This window comes from Scyliorhinus torazame, chromosome 2 (assembly GCF_047496885.1).
Source record: "Scyliorhinus torazame isolate Kashiwa2021f chromosome 2, sScyTor2.1, whole genome shotgun sequence".
Taxonomy (NCBI): Eukaryota; Metazoa; Chordata; class Chondrichthyes; order Carcharhiniformes; family Scyliorhinidae; genus Scyliorhinus; species Scyliorhinus torazame.
Genome location: NC_092708.1, coordinates 225305491 through 225326627, shown reverse-complemented (window position 1 = coordinate 225326627; position 21137 = coordinate 225305491). Strand labels below are relative to the sequence as shown.

General features: G+C 47.0%; 1 protein-coding gene and 1 non-coding gene across 3 annotated transcripts in view; both read right to left on the bottom strand.

Moving 5' to 3' along the window:
* Window positions 1–21137, bottom strand: part of LOC140396150 (RNA-binding protein Nova-1) — a 428879-nt gene that overhangs the window by 176526 nt on the left and 231216 nt on the right. The window lies entirely within an intron of this gene.
* trnae-uuc (transfer RNA glutamic acid (anticodon UUC)) lies at window positions 14103–14174 on the bottom strand. Its single transcript has one exon. It is a non-coding gene; the product is annotated as a tRNA-Glu (tRNA).

Below are 21137 nucleotides of genomic sequence, written 5' to 3'. Positions count from 1 at the left end.
GATCTCCCCTCAACCTCCTAAACTCCAATGAATATAATCCCAGGATCCTCAGACGTTCATCGTATGTTAGGCCTACCATTCTTGGGATCATCCGTGTGAATCTCCGCTGGACCCGCTTCAGTGCCAGTATGTCCTTCCCGAGGTGTGGGGCCCAAAATTGCTCACAGTATTCTAAATGGGGCCTAACAAATGCTTTATAAAGCTTCAGAAGTACATCCCTGCTTTTATATTCCAAGCCTCTTGAGATAAATAAAGCATGGCCAATCCCACTAACCTGCACATCTTTGGGTTGGGGGGGTGAAACCCACGCAGGCATGGGGAGAATGTGCAAACTCCACACAGACAGTGACCCAGGGCCAGGATTCGAACCCGGGTCCTCAGCGCCATAGTCCCAGTGCTAACCACTGCGACACCGTGCTGCCTAAAAGTTGGTATCCTGACCGGTACAGGCTTGGAGGGCCAAAAGGCCTGTTCCTGTGCTGTATTGTTCTTTGTATGATGCTGAGAAAGAAACTAGGAGAATGGAATGGAGTCCTGACACGATGTCAGGAAGTACAATCCCACGGCTACCTCAACCTACTTGCGTCATTCAATCTCTCCTGACTTTCACCCTCACACATACCTTCTTTTTGTCCTTGTCCCATCCATAACTTGCTCAAAACCTATTACGTCTCAAACTTGCCTAGTTTTGATGCAAGGTTCACAGATCTGAAATACTGGGCGAGATCTCCTGGCTGTTAACACCAGTGGGCCCAATGGGAAAATCTCCCAGCCCGTGATGATGCCTCCCCAACGGCAGGGCTGTAAAATCCCAGCCAAAATATTCAAAACAGAATTACAGTTTTATTTATTCAAATAATGATGTAATAGACCTGCATTTATTTATTTTTTATATCCTTCCATAGGATGTGGGCATCGCTGGCTAGGCCGACATTTATTACACATCCCTAATTGTCCTTGAGAAGGTGTTGTTGAGCTGTCTTCATAAACTGCTACTGTCCATGAGATGTAAGTACACCCACTGTGTTGTTAGGGAGGGAGTTCCATGATTTTCTTTCCCCAGTGATAGTCAAAGAACAGCGATATATTTCCAAGTCAGGATAGTGTAGTCACTTATCTGCTGCCCTTGTGCTTCTAAGTGACAGAGATCACGGGTTTGAAAGGTGTGGCGAAGGTCAACTTTGCTGCAGTGCATCTTGTCGATGGTACACACTGCTGCTACTGTGTGTCAGTGGTGGAGGGATTGAATGTTGAAGGTGGTGGAAAGGACTGCTTTGTCCTAGATGATGTTGAGCTTCTGGAGATTTGTTGATGGAGCTGCACACATCCAGGCAAGGGGAGAGTATTCCATCACACTCCTGACGTATGCCTTGTATCTGGTGGACAGGCTTTGGGGGGCTCAGGAAGTGAGTTACTCGCCACAGAATTCCCAGCCTCTGACCTGGTCTGGTAGCCAGAGTGTTTATATGGCTAGTCCAGTTAAGTTTCTGGTCAATGGTAACACAGAATATTGGTATTGGGGATTCAGCAATGGTAATGCCATTGAATGTCATGGGGAATTGCTGGATTCTCGCTTGTTGGAGATGGTGATTGCCTGGCACTTGTATGGTGTAAATGGTACTTGCCCCTTATCAGTCCAAACCTGAATGTTGTTCAGGTCTTGCTGCATTTGGGCACAGCCTTTTTCAGTATCTGAGGAGTCATGAATGGTGCTGAACATTGTGTATACACCAACAAACATCCCCACATCTGCCCTTATGATGGAGGGAAGGGCATTGATGAAGAAGCTGAAGATGGTTGGGCCAAGGTCACTCCGCTGAGGAACTCCTGTAGTGATCCTGGGACGATTGACCTCCAATCATCAGATCCATCTTATTTTGTGCTAGGTATTATTCTAACTAGCAGAGTTTTCTCCCTGATTCCCATTGACTCCAGTTTTGCTCAGGCTCCTTGATCTGCACTCAGTGACCTTGATGCCACTCTCACCTCACCTCTTGAGTTCAGCTCTTTTGTCCATGTTTGGACCAAGACTATAATGAGGTCTGGAGGTGAGTGGTTCTGGCGGAACCCAGAGTTTATGGCAACCACCAGACGTCTCAAACCGCTTTTAGCCAATTAATTACTTTTTGAAGTGTATTCGATGTTTCATGTAGGATAGATAAGTTCCCAGCTCAAGGCTCAAAACTATGGACAACACCAGCATTGCTATCATGACCATTTCATCAGGAATATTCTTCTTCAGAAATCAAGGCATTCACTATACAGCTAACTTAAGACAAAAGATGAATACTTTTTCTGGTCTGTAGGGATCAGCCATTAATAGATGTATTTTACTAAAAATAAAACTTGCTATTCAGATAAACTGAAACATGATTCACTGGAAATTTATCACTGAAGTTTTCATCATTCCCTATCACATTTACACTGTACCATGCTGCAGTCAGAGCACATAAAATATTGGGTTAAAATTTCAACTTTGCCACCAGGTGGTAAACTGACAAAGTGATATACTTTGGATTTTTATTCCATTAAAATTAATTAAACTAAAATTGGGCTGGATTTACAAACAGCAGGTAATCCAATCTGCTAGTTTACCAATCAGGTGGCTGAGTTGAATATCTACTCCAGTTACTTATTGCAATAATGCCACTTGTCAACAGCAGAATCTGATCATGTGTACAACTCAATGTCTTACCAATACCAGATGCTTCAAAGTGAAGCCAGTTTGATCAAAAATGCCCAAAATTACCAATTCAAAATATTCTAGATCTGTTTAATTAATGTATCCGACTAAACAGAGTACAAGAATGATGTTACCGATTTTCAACAGCCATAAAGCAGACCAGTGACTAATCAAAGCCAAAGCAAGTGAAGGACTTTTTTTGTGGTTCTGTAAATCAATTCATTAACACCTCATGCATCTGTAATGATCCGAAGTGGAACAACTTGTGAAGCTATAAGAGACAGCTGTGATACAAATATTTAATTAACTGCCATGACTTACCACATCAGGGACAGAGAATTAGCACTTAATTTCTTTTTTTTTTTAAATGAGATTCATTATTGCCTTGTATGGAGATCAAACAAATTGTTTCTAAGATTTGGAGCCAGGTTATTGATAATTTATGAAATATCTAAAGTGGGGTGCCAAATGTCCCACCCACATGCCAATTGTGGCCCATGATGTGGTGCATTGTGGGTATTGTGTTGGCTCTTGTAAGTCACATGCACACAATGATCCTGATGTTACATTACACACTGGAATACACTGCAACTGCGGAACTGTCTGCCTATTAGCACAACACTGTGGGCCAATGAGGGCTGTGACTGAGGTTTGGGTTAGCCACAATATCAGTGGGTGCTGGGTCACTGTGGGCAGTGAGCTGTGCATGCGGATTTTACATGTGAAATGCAGCACTGCTACTCACATTGATCTGAGAGAGGAGAAGGTTAGTTTGTGACAAGTGCCTCAGTGATCAACAACCTTCAATTCAAGGAGATTTCAGATAATTTGGGCAGGTTGGTAATCTTAATGGAAATATCAAATTGTCAACTTTCGTGAAAGCAGAGCTAGCAAGGAAATGATGATGAAAAGCTGTCTCACTGTGTTTAATTAAAGTAAGAGTTCTTGCACTTAACATTTAATCCCTACTTGTATAAATTGACCCGATTATGATTTTGAACTCACATTACCCTCACTAACTTAAATCGCGAACAAAAGGGAATATTCAACAAGCTTAAGTAAATCTAGAAAGGTAGATTTCTGAACATAGCTAAAATAATGGGAAAGTATTCATACTGAAGTTCGGATCAAGTTCAGTTTAAAGAAGAAATTAGGATAGTTGATGGGAGACTCAGACAAAACTACAGTAATGACAAATGCTGGGGAGAATCAGTGAAGAGGTGCTTGGTAAATGTGTTTAACTCCTTCTTGTAGAGTAAATAAAATTAAACTCAAATGATTACATATCACAAGGGAAACAGTGCAGGCTCAAATACAAAAGTTAAAGATGCAAAATTGGGTTATGCCATCAGCTGTGTACCTCAGGATTTGGCACGGGAGGGTCTTTCCTTTTTATTAATGGTTGAAGCAGGGAATAGGTAACATAATTATTAAAATTAGGAATGGTACGAAATTGAATAGAAATTGCCCAATAGAGTCCAGGCCTTGGACAAAGGAAAATATCTGACAACTGAATTTGTATAGATTAATGAATGGGTGAATACCTGACAAAACCCCTTTACTTTGATCATTAAACAGTTAAGGACAAAGGTCTACAGAATTCAAGTGTAAAGTTTAACGTATGTCGATCAATATAGGAAGACATGGTGTGATCAATAATCACCGTGCCTTCCCATCTTCTTCGGGCGGCATGGTAGCACAGTGGGTAGCACTGTTGCTTCATAGCACCAAGGTCCCAGGTTCGATTCCTGCTTAGGTCACTGTCTGTATGGAGTCTGCACGTTCTCCCCATGTCTGCGTGGGGCTGAATGCCCTCCTCTGATCTCCAGGTAAGCGTTCTCCAAGGCGGCCTTCAGGACACGCGACAATGCAAAATCGCCGAGCAGAAACTTATAGCCAAGTTCCGCACACATAAGTACGGCCTCAACCGGGACCTTGGATTCATGTCGCATTACATTCACCCCCCACCATCTGGCCTGGGCTTGCGAAATCTTACCACCTGTTCAGGCTTGAGCCAATTCACGCCTCTTTAACCTGGGGTTACCCCTATCCCTGGATCTGTAAAGACTTAATTACCTGCAAATGCTCGCATTCAAAGCATGGTCTTGCATCTTTGACTTTGTCTATACGTATGTTTCTGGAACATACCTCTTCATTCACCTGAGGAAGGAGCAGTGCTCCGAAAGCTAGTGATTTGAAACAAACCTGTTGGACTTTAACCTGGTATTGTAAGACTTCTTACTGTGCTTCAAAAATGTATGAGACTTATTTTAGAAAACGGTACGGTCATGCCTTAAGTAAAATAAGATCATGTTCAAAAACCAATAATTTGAAAATTGCCTGATTGTCCTCCAGGGGCTTTTGTCAAGAGGCTTCGTAAATTGGCTGATACTTTCCGTTTCTTTTGTCTCTTCGAAGAGGAGTATGGATAAACCAAATAAATGGGGATGGTGTTTATGGGACTGATGGTATTTTATAATTATCGGTTTATAACATAGCTGACAATTATAAGACTAGAACCTAGGAATATAAAATCCAAATGAAGGCATCAAAAGTTCAAGGGATCCCAACATTCACATGAACCCTTTATTTAGATTACCCTGGTATTTTGGAAGTAAAACACATTGTTTTTACACAGAGGGTAGTGGGTGCCAGGAACTCGCTGCCAGAGGAAATGGTGGAAGCAAGGACGATAGTGACATTTAAGGGGCATCTTGACAAATACATGAATAGGATGGGAATAGAGGGATACGGACCCCGGAAGTGTAGAAGATTTTAGTTTAGATGGGCAGCATGGTCGGCGCAGGCTTGGAGGGCCGAAGGGCCTGTTCCTGCGCTGTACTTTTCTTTGTTCTTTGGTTATCAATTTTTCATAGTAACATCAGGAGTACACTTTTGGCAAGAATGCTAATATTGTGCAACACTGGCAAAAGGCGATTTTGTACTAGACATATAGGGCGGGTCTTTCTGGTCCTGCCCAATGTCAACGGACTTTTTGCTGGTCCATCAAATTTCCCGTCCCGCCGTGACGATTCCCATGGTGGGAGGGCTGGGAAATCCTGGCTATAATTTTCTAATAATCAATCACAGATTAAAGTTGGTTGTTAAAAATAATTATGCAGTAGAGTTAAGTCAGTGCGATTTTACAAGGCGATAGATGAGAATGGGAGACCATAAATGATCTGCTGGAAAACAAAGAGCATCACAGGTGGAGGTGAGGGATGACTGAGCAAATTCAGCAATTACAGAGGAATTGTGGTCAATGGAGTATCTAAGACCAGGCAGTTGAGAATTTGAAAGTGCAGCTATTTCTAGCCTGCAAGAATTGTTTATTCGCCCTGGGGCTACTGTAGAAGGTTAGAAGAATTTAGAAGAAAGGGGAATGCAGATCGTGAAAGTTGAGGTTGACCATGTCACAATGTACATTGTCATCCAAACCCTGAAATGAAATAACAGCTTGCACTTAATGTACCATGTAAGCAGTACATAACACCTAATTTACTGTTAATTGCCATAGTTGGTGTGTATAGGCAGCGAGATTGGATATTTTTATTTAAAACGCCAAAAATATTACAGTTTACTCCTGCTGATAAAGCTTTGAAAATGTGGGATATACTTTGATTTATGTCCTGCTTGGAGTTTTTCAGTAGAAAAATGGTGCAGCTAGCACCACAATAATTAATTGAGATGTCAAGCCTTCAACTAGAAAACAGAATCCATAAAAATTCCCACAGGTGAAATATTATTCAAAATAGTCAACATGAGGCGTACAACATCAGAGGCGACTCAAAATGGATTACATCTACAAATCACATAAAATTGGCATTAAATTTTTAGTATGTGCTGAAAATTGAAACACTGGAGAAAACAGAAGCGCACAAAGCCTCATAGAACAACATAAGTGCAAATAAAAAGTACACACAAAGCTCAAAAACTGCACTGAGAGCAGGAAGACAAAGCTCAAAGCACATAAAAGTCTGACAGTGCAGAATATTGAAGTATTCTTCTCCTCCTCCTCCCAAGTTAACAGCATTCTGTGGAGCCAACTGTAATTCTAGAAAACAATATTTTCTTTTTTTCGCAGACTTAATTAGAAGCACGAATCGTATTTATTAATAAGGAAAACTGAACAAAGGCCAGCAGCCCACACTCCTGCCCCAGTTCCAACATCTATGTATTTGTTACTGCATCTGTTCATCATCAGTTTTCTGGATGTTGACCAGAAATCTCACAGCCAGACATTTTAAAACTTTACTTGCTGGTCTAGTTCTCAGTAAAGATGCTGTGGTGACTGTCGCTTTAAGGGCAGCACAGCAGAAAAGTATCATCTGGCTTGGGGGACAAATTGTGACTGAGAGTGGGTAATCACCCAGGTTGTGGAGTCCTCTCTTAGGCGGAAGACATAGGGACTGGGGCAGCGTGCGGCTGCTGGCCTCTGTACAGTTTTTCTTATTAATAAATACGATTCATGATCCGTGTTTCTAATGAAGACATTGAATGTGCACCATTACATCTGGCAAAGAGGATAAAATAGATAATGATAACACAACCTCTGGCCCAACATTTGTGAGTATCCTGTTTTAATCGAAGTTTGAAGAAAGAAAATGCTCACCTGAATGTTTCTGTTTGGGCGGACAGACCCATTTGAGGTGTTGAGATATTGCCAGACCCTGAGGGACAGATGCAGAGCAGACCTGGATTGGCCAGTTAAAAGTTTAGAAAGGTAGTTAAAAGTTTAGAAAGATATTAAAAAAAAAGAGAAAATAGTCCTCAGAAGGAGAAGCTGTGACTTTGAAATTAAGGAAAATAGAACTTGGGTTAAAGAGTAACAAAATAAACTGTAGAGATTGCTGGAAGAGCTTTCCATTATCTAAATTTTGAAGGTTGGAAGGAAGAGCAGCCAGGTTCGTGCCAGAAGTGCGGAAAGAATGCAGAGAACCGGCAGCTGCTGCCAGTTAACAGTCTTAAATTGGCAATGCATTTAAAGTGCCAATGCACTTAAAGTAGCAGCAAGAAGAAACAAACAACAATGGAGAGGAAAATTGGACATAAAGAGGAATCAGCAAAAGGAATTAAAGCTCTAGAGAAGACATTAAAACAACAAGATGAAATTACTGGCAGAAGACTTGGAGAACAAAATGTTGGAAAAATTTACAAAATGAAGTTTTCAAATGAGGCGAAATTAATGAGACAATATAGCATTAGCTGAACTCCATGAAAAAGAATCTAGAAAATAGGAGCAAGTCCAGTGAGTAATTGAATCAGGAAAATAAGAGCTTGAAGGGGGAGGCTTAGCAATGAGAAATTAACTGAAGAGGTAAAAACATTGAAATTAACGCAGAATCAGCAATTGAGATAGAGAAAGAAGCCAAGATTACTTTCCAGAACAAAATAATTGAAATAGAAAAGCACAAGAACTAATATGATAAAATGGTCGCTGAAAATTTTGCCCAATTGAAATGCTGGAAAGAGAAGAAACTGTATCATATGACCAAATTGGATTTGTTTATTGTCACGTGTACCGAGGTGAAAAGATTGTTCTGCGTATAGTTCAGACAGATCACTCCATACATGAAAAGAAAATATATCGGGCGAACATAAAATACACAATGTAAATACATATACACAGGCATCAGGTGAAGCATACAGGAGTGTAGAACTACTCAGTAGAGAAGATATGTGACGAGATAACATCAGTCCATGAGAGGGTCGTTGAGGAGTCTGGTAACAGCGGGGAAGAAGCTATTTTTGAATCTGTTAGTGTGTGTCCTCAGACTTTTGTATCTCCTGCCCGATGGAAGAAGTTGGAAGGGTGAATAACCCAGGTGGAAGGGGTCTTTGATTATGCTGCCCACTTTCCCAAGGCAGCGGGAGGTGTAGACAGAGTCAATGGATGGGAGGCAGGGTCATGTGATGGACTGGGCGGTGATCACGACTCTCTGTAGTTTCTTACGGTCTTCTGCTGAGCAGTTGCCATACCAGCCTGTGATGTTGCCAGATAGGATACTTTCTATAGTGTATCTGTAAAAGTTGGTATGAGTCAATGTGGGCATGCTGAATTTATTTATTTTCCTGAGAAAGCTGTTCTGCTTTCTTGGTCGTAGCGTCGACCAGGTGGACCAGGAGAGATTTTGGGTGATATGCGCACCTAGGAGTTTGAAGCTATCAACCATCTCCACCTCGGCCCCGTTGATGCACACAGGAGTGTGTACAATACTTTGCTTCCTGAAGTCAATGACAAACTCTTTAGTTTTGCTGACATTGAGGGAGAAATTGTTGTCGCTACACCACTCCACTAGATTCTCCATCTCCCTCTTGTATTTTGACTCATCGTTGTTCGAGATCCAACCCACTACGCTCCTGTCGTCAGCAAAATTGTGGATGAAGTTGGCGACAAATTTTACCACGCAATCGTCTGTGATAGGGTGTATAGTCGGGGGCTAAGTATGCAACCTTGTGGGGGCCCGCTATTGAGGATTATCGTGGAGGAGATATTGTTGTTCATCCTTATTGATTGTGGTCTATGGATCAGAAAGTTGAGGATCCAATTGCAGAGTGAGGAGCCAAGTCCTAGGTTTTGGAGTTTTGATATGAGCTTGGCTACGATTGTGGTATTGAAGGTGGAGCTATAGTCAATAAATAGGAGTCTGATGTAGGAGTCCTTGTTGTCAAGATGCTGCAGGGATGAGAGTAGGGCCAGGGAGATGGCGTCTGCTGTGGATCAGTTGTGGCGGTATGCGAATTGCAGTGAATCTCGCCACTGTGGGGTATGGAGTTGATGTGCCTCATGACCAACCTCTCAAAGCACTTCAATACGATCGATGTCAAGGCCACCGGATGATAGTCATTTAGGCACATTGCCTCGTTCTTTTGTGGCACCAGTATGAAGCAGGTGGGGACATAGGAATGGAGTAGGGAGAGGTTGAAGATGTCCACAAACACATCTGCTAGCTGGTCCGTGCAGGATCTGAGTGAATGACCGGTCACATTCCGAGGGTTCACTTTCAGGAAGGCCGATCTGACTTCGGAAGCTGTGACGGTGGGTATGGGTGTGTCCGTGGCTGCTGGGGCGGTTGACAGTGGTTTTCTGCTCGTACTGAGCATAGAATACATTGAGTTCATCGAGGAGGGGTGCGCTGCCGGAGATACTGCTCGGCTTCGCTTTGTGGCCCGTTATGTTGCTTAAACCTTGCTACAACCGATGAGAATTTGTGATGTTAGTCTGTGACTCTAGTTTGGTCTGATATTGTCTCTTGGCATCGCTGATCTCTTTGCGGAGGTCGTACCTGGATTTCTTGTATAGGTCAGGGTCGCCTGACTTGAACGCCTCAGACCTGGCCTTCAGTAGGGAGTCAATCTCCCAATTAAGTCATGGTTTCTGGTTGGGGAACGTGCTTACTACTTTCTTTGGCACGCAGTCTTATACACATTTGCTGATAAAATCTGTGATGGTGGTAATACTCGTTAAGGTTGATCGCTGAGTTCTTAAATATGGACCAGTGCACTGACTCCAAGCAGTCACGTAGGAGCTCTTCTGTTGCCCCGGACCAGCACTGCATGACCTTCTTAACTGGATTCTCCCACTTAAGTTTCTGCTTGTATGTCCGGAGAAGGTGAACCATCTTATGGTCTGATTTTCCAAAGTGTGGTCGGGGGATAGAACAGTAGGCACCCTTGATTTTTGCGTAGCAGTGGTCGAGAGTGTTGTCCCCCTGGTGGGACAGGAGATGGGTTGGTGGAATTTTGGCAGTACACTCTTAAGGTTGGCCTTGTTGAAGCCCCTGGCCACGATGAACAAGGCCTCCGGGTGTTCTGTTTCATTGTTATTTAAATCTGTGTACAATTCGTCAAGCGCCTTCTTCATTTCTACCTGGGGTGGGATGTAGACCACTATGATATTGGCTGAAGTGAACTCCCATGGAAGATAGTACAGATGGCACTTCACAGTCAGCTATTCCAGGTCCGAGGAGCAGTAGCGCCCCAGTGTCGCCACGTCTGAGCACCAGGGAGAGTTGATGAGGAGACAAACCCCTCCACCCTTTGCTTTGCCTGATGACGCCGTGCAGTCTGTCAGGCGTATTGAGAAGCCTTCAGGTTGTATGGCACAGTGCGGTGAGGCAGGGGTGAGCTACATCTCCGTGAAACAGAGCACACACTAGTCTCTTTATTCCCTCTGAGAGATAAGTCTAGTGTTAAGTTCGTCCAGCTTTTTTTTGATCGGATGGACATTTGCCAGGAGTATTCTGGGGAGAGGAATCTTGAACACCTTGCTTTAGTCTCACCTGCAGACAGCCACGTTTCCCTCGCTTCCTCGATCGGTGGCTGCTTCTGGATGGTTCCAGGATCCGATGAGAGAAGTCTGACCTTGTGGATGGTAGGTGGTTGCGTCTAGCGGTGTCCCAGGTACTGGTTGTGATTTTGGGGTTGCCGGGTGGGGCATGTTTCCGGGCCCCGGCGTTCTACAAGGACGGGTCTATCTTGCAGTGCATTTGGGTCCTCGCGCAGGGTCTCCGCTGTTTCGGGGGTCTTTAATCCAGGTTTGGGTCGCAGGCAGAGTCCTGGGTCAGGTTGGGCTGGGTCCCGTGTTCTCTTCCAGCGTTGGTGGTCTGGGTGGGTGCTCCTGGAATCGGGGCTTGGTTGGGCCGCCACGTGGATTCTTCCTTCCATCCTCTGGTAAGTCGTGTCGCTGGCCAGGCCTGTCCGGGTCGGAAATCATGGTCAGGGATCGGTTCAGGCGCTCCGGTGGCTGGATTGGGTCTTCCTAGGGGTAGGAGTCAGACTTCCGGTTTGGGCCTCTTCAACTTCCAGATTGGGGTCGTTGGAGGAATCCTGCCGGGTCAGGTCAGGTCGGGTCACCTGATTCAGTCCACGGGCTTCTGAGGGTCTTCACCATTCCTTCACACATGGCAGACTGAAATTGTGAAAGAACTGTCAACATAAGTCTTTGTTGTATTGTCATGATATATGTCTGCATGAATTACAATGTAAGGAGCTTGGCAGAGCAATAGTCAACGTGGGACTAGAGAGTGGCAGCATCCATAGAGTGATGTATATAGTCACATGGTCAGAGAACAGTCTAGGACAGAACTAAGTAAGCATCAAGCCTGTATGGAAGGCTTCCATGCAAGACCATATAACGATACATAGTAAAAGCTTACCAGTAAAAGTGTTTATGTTTAAACATACAAACCTCAAGATCCTATCAATGAGCCACCATTAAAAAAAACAACTTATTAAGTACACAGTGTGATCATAGGAAACTTTGCTAGTGGATCTAGTTAGATCCTTGGAACTATTATCTCTGAGACCAGTCTCCTCTTATATCTCGTCAACACATAGGGACAGATTGTTCATAAACATGTGGATCACTTGGGGAGAGAGATACTCCAGCAGCCAGAGTTGCCATCACAAAATGTTTTCAAGCATGTAAGAACTGAAGTACCCAATGGACCTGTTATAGACATGACCGGATGTCTCCTAGGAAGCAAATAGTAATGAACTGCCTGTGCCTGAAGAGGTACCCATTACTGCAGTTCCTGTTAAATGTCGATCCTGGGGAAGCATCTCAGACTACAGAATTACACAAGAAACAGGAAAATCCCTACCTATTTGTAATTTTCCAACTCATGTGTATAATGTTTAGTTAAAATTCAGAACTGAGTAACTGAATTATTAAAGATTGTACAAAGGAGTTGAAGGAGCAGGGATCTGGTGATTTGTAGTAATTGCCCCTTTAAAGGCAACACAATAGAAGGTCATTTGGCTTGGGGAGACTAATTGGACAGAGTGTGGTAATCACCCCAGAGGGTGGGGACCTCTCTTCGGCAGAAGACAAATAAAAGACGGGGGTAGTTGAGTATGGGCGGCTCTAGGGCAGCCATGTGGTTGCTGGCCTCCATACAGTTTTTCTTATTAACAAATATCTTTGGTGTTCCCAGTGAAGTTGTGAACATACTTCAATACAGGTGTCTAGCTGAATTTTGTGTTCAACAAACATCTATACTTGAAGTAAAGCCAAGATCTGACAGGAGGAAGTCGCTGAAGTTCTATTAAAAAAATTATGATAAGATAACCAGTCAGAACTTTATAACACACCCAATTTTAAATTGGTATGAGAAAAAACAAAAAAAGTATTTTTGACACAGTTCATACAAATAAATTTTAAGAGTGATAATGAGACGGATTCAAGTCTGGTAAAGACTCAAATAAATAAAGATCGGAATTCTCCGGGATTGGAAAGCTCTATTCCCACTGGCAGTACACCCCTCTCCGTTGGTTTCCTGGCAGCTTGGGTGTCTTCAATGGGAAATCCCATTGACAGCGCGGGAAGTGAGAATTCCATTGCCAGCGAACCCAGGCCACTGAGAAACACGCCGCTGGGGAACCGGAGAATCTCCCCCATAATTTCAATTATTGGGGTGCTAAATTAAACAGCCTCGTAGTCAATCCATGATTTTAAATAATGCAAATAGCAAAAGTTGCGACTGATAGAAACTGATTCCATGAAAGATTCTCTGTAGTTTGAAAACACAGCTCTTGCCAGTAGATTCACAATTCAATTCCTTTCCAATGTTGCATTAACAAATTTCAGCCAGAATCGCAGTAGGAAGTCCACAAATTTTCACACAAGGCCAAGATCCACCTTCTCACTTCCCTGTCCCCACCTCCCCCACCATTCATAATCAAATAATCTCCCTACAATAAATTGCTAGATACTTGGGTAAGGCTGAGACATATAGGAGCAGGTATAGGCCATTTGGCCCTTTGAACTTACTCTGCCATTCAATAAGGTCATGGCAGATCCTCTTATCTCAACGCCATATTCCAGTGTTCTCCCCATACCACTTGACACCTTTAGGGTCTAGAAATCGAACTATTTCCTTCTTAAATATACTCAGTGACTCGGCCTCCACAGCCTTCTGTGGTAGAGGATTCCACAGGTTCCCCACCCTCTGTGTGAAGAGCTTTCTCCTCCATCTCAGTCCTAAGTGGCTGACTCCGTATCCTGAGACTGTGACCCCTTGTTCTAGAGAAAATGACATGCCTGCATCCAGTCTGTCCAGCCCTGTCAGAATTCTGGACATTTCAATTAGAACCTAGAACATAAAAGGCAGAAGGAGGCCATTTGGCCCATCAAGTCTGCACCGACCCACTTAAGCCCTCACTTCCATCCTATCCCTGCAACCCAATAACCCCTCCTAACCTTTTTGGACACTAAGGGCAATTTAGCATGGCCAATCCACCTAACCTGCACGTCTTTGGACTGTGGGAGGAAACCGGAGCACCCGGAGGAAACCAATGCAGACATTGGGAGAACGTGCAGACACAAACAGTGACCCAGAGGGGAATCGAACCTGGGACACTGGCACTGTGAAGCCACAGTGCTATCCACTTGTGCTACCGTGCTGCCCAAATTTCATTTCCTGGCCGGGAATCGAACCCGGGCTGCGGCGGTGAAAGCGCCGAATCCTAAACGCTAGACCACCAGGGAATTAGATCTCCTCTCATTCTCCCAAATTCCATTGGATCAGCTGGAAACATAACTCAGAAAAAGTTAGTGGGCGGGATTCTCCGACCCCCCGCCGGATCGGAGAATCGCCGGGGGGGGGGCGGCGTGAATCCAGCCCCGCCGCTCCGACGCCGGCTGCCGAATTCTCCAGCGCCAGTTTTTGGGCACGGGCAGGGATCGCGACACGCTGGTCGGGGGCCATTGGCAGTGGCCCCCCCCCCCCAGTGATTCTCCGGGCTCGATGGGCCGAGCGGCCACCCGTTTTTGGCCAGTCCCGCCGGCGTGAAATGGACAAGGTCCATACCGGCGGGATGTGGCTTGGGGGACGTACTGCGGAGTCCTTGGGGGGCACGGAGGGATTCGGCCCCGGGGGGGGGTGGGGGGGGGGGGTGGGGGGTGGCCCCACGGTGGCCTGGCCCACGATCGGGGCTCACCGTTCTGCAGGCGGGCCTGAGCCGTGGGGGTATTCTTTCCATCCGCGCCGGCCTGTGTAAGGCTCCGCGATGGCCGGCGCGGAGAAGAAACCCCCTGCGCATGCGCAGGAAAGACACCAGCGGTTATGTGCATGCACCAGAACAACGGCGGAGTGGTTCAAGCCACGCTTTGGCGCCGGTACGGCCCGCCCCGCCATTTTGCGGGAGAATCCTGGCCAATTATTTCAATTTGGGATGAGGTCAGAAACATATTCTTTGCTTTATAGCATATGAACATTCTATAAGGAGATTATATGTTTATTGTACTTGCGAATTGACAGTCCTTACTCTGTTGACTTGCTAACACTGCCCAACATTCAGTGTAAACTATCACAACATTTACACTACTGTTGCTTCAGAAAGCAAAAGTGCTGCTGCAAACAAGACACCAACTGTTTCATTTTATCAGCAGATGTTCAATAAAAACAATGTTTGGAACTATTGATATTCTCACATACTCATTAGTCAGCTCTGATACATCACACTCTGCTGTATTTTTCTCAGGAGCCTTAGTATGGCATGGGTTTCCAAAACCCATCAGTTGCCAGTTAAATTCATTGCAAATGTGATGACAAGAATATAAAATGAGGCTGCTGCAGTATTTGCTGCACCTCTGAGATCATTCAATTGATATTTTGTGTTATCATGGACAAAGCAACTCTTTGCAGTTTGAAATTACATCCCAAGATATGGTACCAAAATAGTCTAAGTATCCTTGAGTATTTATTTGTTTTGGTGAGATTGAAAATTTGCACACCATTTGCATCACGGTAACAGTCACTATCCTTGAAATAATTGTGTGTATGTGAAATGCTTTGAGATGCTGCTGAGAGAAAAAATAATACATTTACATGAGTATGATAGGAGCCATAATTTTCTAACTGATTTCCTCTGCTGCCAAGTGATTCAGACTGAAGGTAAACCAGAACAGTTCCTGAATGTGGAATATCAAATGATAGACATCTGGGGTTGTGTTACCAGTTACCATGGTCTCTTGGAACTTTGTCGGTTGTTTTCAGGAGTTGTGTTGTAAGACATGTTATTCCCTAAATTGGGTCATTTATTTCAGGTGGTTGCGTTGCTGGAGGAGATTACATCCTGAGAGCGAAGGCTTGTGGGATTATCAGGTCTCTACTGGTACTTCTTTTTGTGTATCCACAAGGGAAGGGATCTAAACACCTAAATGTGCAATTGGAAAAGCTTTCCTGTTGTTTTGGGATTAAGATCCCTTTACATTTGATTATTGTATTCGGATTTTCACTCTGCAAAACATAAACATGTTTGCTTAGGGAAGAAAAAAAACTAGGAAGGGACATTAGATAATTGAAGAGTGTCTCCCTTCCATCAGTCAATGTAGCGTTAGTGCTGGCTTAGATATATGTATGCTGACTGTAGCACATTCAATCACTCACGAGATGAAATGAGAAGGAGTCAAACGATGGCTTTATTACGCAGACTTGTTCCCCAGCAGCACAGTTACAGAATGCGGCTGCTGAGAGAACCCGGGCTCTTATACTCCGCCTTACTGGGTGGAGCCAGTAGGCGGCTGATCCAATCGGGACCCAGCGTCTATCCACCAATAGCCTCTAGGTATCACAGGGTACCGTAATACCCCTAATACATACCACCACATTCACCCCTTGTTAAAAAAGAACCCGGCAGGGGTAGTGGGCCGTATGGTGGTAGGGGTTTACAGAGTCGGTACTTAGGATGCCGCTAACATGGCGGCTATGCTCCGATATCAACTAACAGTACTATTTACAATGCCACTTTTACTGGGCAACTGAATTATTTACTTCATTTTTTGCTTTGTTATATGGATTTGATGAGTCGAATGGGTGCCCTGGTCGTCCTCGCCGATCGTCTCAGCCCCGGTGCTGATGCAGGTGCTGGTTCGGGCACCGTCGTCTCTGGGAGCGTAGCGATGCCTCTTCCTGCTCCACTACCCCGATGCGAGACCGGGGGAAGGACCGATCCACCCGGGAAGGGGGCAGCTGTGGGGTGCGCCGGTGGGAGGGAGGGGGTGATTGGTGTTGGGGGGGGGGGGTGGTGGAGCTCCGGCGGGCGCCAGGTCCCACAGGGAGACCATGTCCTGTTGGCCATCGGGGTACGCCACGTAGGCATATTGAGGGTTTGCGTGGAGGAGATGAACCCTCTCGACCAACGGGTCAGATTTGTGCGTCTGCACATCCTTTCGGAGCAGGATGGGTCACGGGGCTGCCAGCCAGGTCGGAAGTGACGTTCCGGAGGAGGACTTCCTAGGGAAGACAAGGAGGCGTTCGTGAGGTGTTTGATTCGTTGTTGAACACAGCAGCGACCGGATGGAGTGGAGGGCGTCCGGGAGGGCTTCCTGCCAGCGGGAAACTGGGAGACTTCTGGACCGTAGGGCCAGCAGGACGGTCTTCCAGACCATTCCGTTCTCCCTCTCTATCTGCCCGTTCCCCCGGGGGTTGTAACTGGTTGTCCTGCTCGAGGCAGTGCCTTTGCTGAGCTGGAATTGACGCAGTTCGTCGCTCATGAAGGAGGACCCCCTATTGCTATGTATGTAGGCGGGGAAACCGAACAGTGTAAAGATGGTGCCGAGGGCTCTAATGACCGTGGCCGCGGTCATGTCAGGGCAGGGAATGGCAAAAGGGAACCGGCAAAAGGGAACCGGGAGTATCCGTCAATCACGTTCAGGAAGTACGTGTTGCGGTCGGTGGAGGGGAGGGGGCCTTTGAAGTCCAGACTGAGTCGCTCAAAGGGACAGGAAGCCTTTATCAGGTGCACTTTATCTGGCCTGTAGAAATGCGGCTTGCACTCTGCGCAAATTTGGCAGTTCCTGGTGGCTGTCCTGACCTCCTTGATGGAGTAGGACAGGTTCCGGGTCTTTACGAAGTGATAGAACCGAGTGACCCCCAGGTGGCAGAGGTCCTCGTGGAGGGTACGGAGACGGTCCACTTGTGCGTTGGCACATGTGCCACGGGATAGGGCATCGGAAGGCTCGTTCAGCTTTCCGGGATGATACAAGATCTCATAGTTATAGGTGGAGAGTTCGATCCTCCACCGCAAGATCTTGCCGTTCTTGATCTTTCCCTGCTGTGCATTATCGAACATGAAGGCAACTGACCGTTGGTCAGTGAGGAGAATGAATCTCCTACCGGCCAGGTAATGCCTCCAATGTCGCACAGCTTCCACTATGGCCTGGGCCTCCTTTTCCACTGAGGAGTGGCGGATTTCTGAAGCGTGGCGGGTGCGTGAAAAAAAGGCCGGGGGCTGCCTGCTTGGTTGAGGGTGGCCGCCAGAGCTACGTCGGACGCGTCGCTCTCGATTTAGAAGGGGAGGGACTCGTCAATCGCGTGCATCGTGGCCTTTGCGATATCCGCTTTGATGCGGCTGAAGGCCTGGGGGGCCTCTGTCAACAGGGGAAAGACCGTGGACTGAATTAGCGGACGGGCCTTGTCTGCGTAGTTGAGGACCCGCTGGGAGTAATAAGAGAAAAAGCCCAGGCAGCGTTTCAGGGCCTTGGAACAGTGAGGGAGGGGGAACTCCATGAGGGGGCGCATGCGTTCAGGGTCTGGGCCTATAACTCCATTTCGCACTACATAGCCGAGGATCACTAGACGGTCGGTGCTAAACACGCATTTCTCCCTGTTGTATGTGAGATTCAGGGCGTTTGCAGGCTGGAGGAATTTGCTGAGGTTGGCGTCGTGGTCCTGCTGGTCGTGGCTGCAGATGGTGACATTATTGAGGTACAGAAACGTGGCCTGCAAACCGTACCGGTCAACCATTCGGTCCACCTCCCGTTGGAAGACCGAGACCCCGTTAGTGATGCCGAATGGAACCCTTAAAAAGTGATAGAGCCACCCATCTGCTTCAAAAGCAGTGTATTTGCGGTCGCTCGGGCGGATGGGCAGCTGGTGATAGGCGGACTTAAGGTCCACCGTGGAAAAGACCTTGTACTGTGCAATCCGATTGACCATGTCGGATATGCGGGGGGCGGGGGAGGGTACGCATCCAGCTGCGTGTACCTATTGATGGTTTGACTATAGTCTATGACCATCCTCTGCTTCTCCCCGGTCTTTACAACTACCACCTGAGCTCTCCAAGGACTATTGCTGGCCTGGATTATACCTTCCCTCAGCAGCCGCTGGACTTCTGACCGGATAAAGGTTCTGTCCTGGGTACTGTACCGTCTGCTTCTAGTGGCGACTGGTTTGCAATCCGGGGTGAGGTTCGCAAACAGGGAAGGCGGGTCGACCTTGAGGGTCGCGAGGCTGCAGATAGTGAGTGGGGCTATAGGGCCTCCGAATTTAAACGTTAAACTCTGGAGGGTGCACTGAAAATCCAATCCCAGGAGTGTGGCAGCGCAGAGGTGGGGGATGACCTAAAGCTGGTAGTTCTTGAACTCCCTCCCCTGCACTGTGAGGTTCGAGATGCAGAGCCCTTTGATTTCTACAGAATGGGACCCTGCCGCCAGAATTTCGTTTTGATTACTCGGGTGGATCAGAAGGGAACAGCGTCTTACCGTATCGGGATGTATAAAACTCTCCGTGCTCCCAGAGTCGATCAGGCAGGGCGTCTCGTACCCGTTTATGAATACCGTCGTTGATGCCATTTGGAGCGTTCGTGGCCACAACTGGTCCAGGGTCACCGAAGCCAGTCGCAGTTGCTGCATCGGGGCGTTTTCTTCAGGCCCCGTGGGGCCGTCCATCCCGGGGTCCTTAGCCGTCAGCCAAGGTGGCGGCGTCCACGGGTCGCACACTGTCGGGGGTGGACAAGATGGTGCCGCCCATTGATCGCACGTGGCCGGAGGAGCACAAAATGGCAGCGCCCATCCCTCGCGCATGGAGTCCGGGACCCAAGATGGCGGCACCCGGTGGCCGCACATGGATCGTAGGGGGGGTTGAGGTTGGGCTCCTGATTCTCCCCCGGAGATTGCGGCGACCCCCCGGGCCTGGCACACTACTACAAAGTGCCCCTTTTTGCCGCACCCTTTACAGAGGGCTGAGCGGGCCGGGCAGCTCAGTTGGGAGTGTTTCGCTTGCCCACAAAAGTAGCAGCGGGGCCCACCCGGGTGATCTGGCAATCTGGCAGCACAGGCCTGCGGGGGAGCGGGGGGTGCCGGGGGTTCGATCGCGGCGGGGGTCCACAGTTCCCAAGGGCCGCCGCGCGGTAGGGGGCGTAGGCACAGGCGTTCTGTGATGCCACATCGAACGAGGCCGCGAGGGCCCCTGCCTCCTTGAGGACTAGCGAGTCTCTTTCCAGCAATCGCTGGCGAATTTGGGACGAACGCATACCTGCCACGAAAGCATCTCAAACCAGTAGCTCCGTGTGTTCGTTAGCCGAAACCGATGGACTGTTGCAGCTTCTCCCCAGTATTAACAGCGCACTGTAGAATTCGTCCAGCGATTCCCCGGGGATTTGCCGTCTCGTCGCGAGCTGGTGGCGTGCGTAGACCTGGTTGACGGGCCGAACGTAGATTCCTATCAGCATGGCGAGCGCCGCCTGGAAATCGTCCGGGTCCTCTATGAGAGTGTAGATTTCCGGGCTCACCCTGGAATGCAGTAACTGCATTTTCTGGTCTTCTGTAGGTATGCCGTGGGCCGTTCGGAGGTATCCATGAAAACACGCTAACCAGTGTTTAAATGTGGCCGCTGAGTTTGCCACGTGGGGGCTGATTCGCAGACACTCCGGAATGATTCGGAGCTCCATGTCCTTTAAAGTCTGCGTAATAAATTGTAGCACAATCAATCACTCACGAGACGAGATGAGAAGGAGTCGAACGATGGCTTTATTACGCAGACTTGTTCCCCAGCAGCACAGTTACAGAATGTGGCTGCTGGGAGAACCGGGGCTCTTATACTCCGCCTTACTGGGTGGAGCCAGTAGGCGGCTGATCCAATCGGGACCCAGCATCTATCCATCAATAGCCTCTCGGCATCACAGGGTACCGTAATACCCCTAATACATACCACCACACTGACATTCCTATTATCTGGGCTTCTGATTTGGAGAAATGAAGCTTCATGACATTTTCTTGAAGGACGCATACTATACTTTTTTTTTTAAAAAAGTCATAAGAAATATGCAGACTACACAACTTACTAACTTAACATGGTGGCACAGTGGTTAGCACTGCTGTCTCCCAGCACCAGGAACTCGGGTTCAATTTCGGCTTTGGTTAACAGTTTGTGTGGATTTTACACTTTCTCCCCGTGTCTGCGTCGGTTGCCTCAGGGTGCTCCGGTTTCCTCATAGTCCAAAGAGGTTCAGGTTAGGTGGATTGACCAAGCTAAATTGCCCCTTAGTGTCCAAAGATGTGCAGGTTAGGTGGGGTGATGGGGATAGGGCGAGGGAGTGGGCCTCGGTAGGGTGTTCCTTCATGAGTCACTGCAGATGTGATGGGACGAATGGCCTCCTTCTGCGCTGCAGGGATTCTATGGGGAGGAGAAGAGAGCAGGATGTTGCAGGCAGAAGCTTTCCTGTACTT